Source organism: Pteropus vampyrus, unplaced genomic scaffold (assembly GCF_000151845.1).
Source record: "Pteropus vampyrus isolate Shadow unplaced genomic scaffold, Pvam_2.0 Scaffold198, whole genome shotgun sequence".
Lineage (NCBI taxonomy): Eukaryota > Metazoa > Chordata > Mammalia > Chiroptera > Pteropodidae > Pteropus > Pteropus vampyrus.
Window position 1 is genome coordinate 1,884,401 of NW_011888979.1, and position 649 is coordinate 1,885,049.

A 649-nucleotide genomic window follows, 5' to 3' on the forward strand; every position below is an offset into this window, starting at 1 on the left:
GAGACAATAAATTTAAAGATTATATTTTCTTTGCCCCTTTCACTTCTGTAGAACTAGCACTGATTTTATGAGAAACAAGCTCATTCTATTTTTGAAAGGCCTCTCACAGCTATGGAAATTGCCTTTACAAGCTCGACTGCTTCAGTACTGCTCTCACTGCAACCACGAGCCTGAGACCCTGGACAAAATCAGATCTCACCTATCAATATTCCTCAAGGATGCAGGAATCGTCCAAAGCTGAGCTTTGGAGGGCTGGATATCCAGCAATCACTTGAAGTGTTGGCTCTGTCTAAAATGTAGCTCTGGAAACTAGGCTGGTACAAAAGCAGGAGAACATGAGAGATAGGAAGGATTGCTTTTTAATCTGCTCAGTCTCAACAAAACAAGTCCTTGGAAAAGAACAATGCTAAAGGTGCCACCAAGGTGCCACCAATCCAGAAATTTCGGGTGATGTGTCAGTTCTGACTTTAATTTTGAACAGTTGGTGGTTTCCCCCATCCTCCACTCAGGTTTGGGGATTGGTAGGAAGAAACATCTAGAAAGTATGTGTATTAGTTTGCTAGGGCTACTGTAATAAAGTACCATAAACTGGGTGGCTTAACAGTAGAAATTTGTTTTTTCACAGTTCTAAAAGTCAAGGTATCAGCTA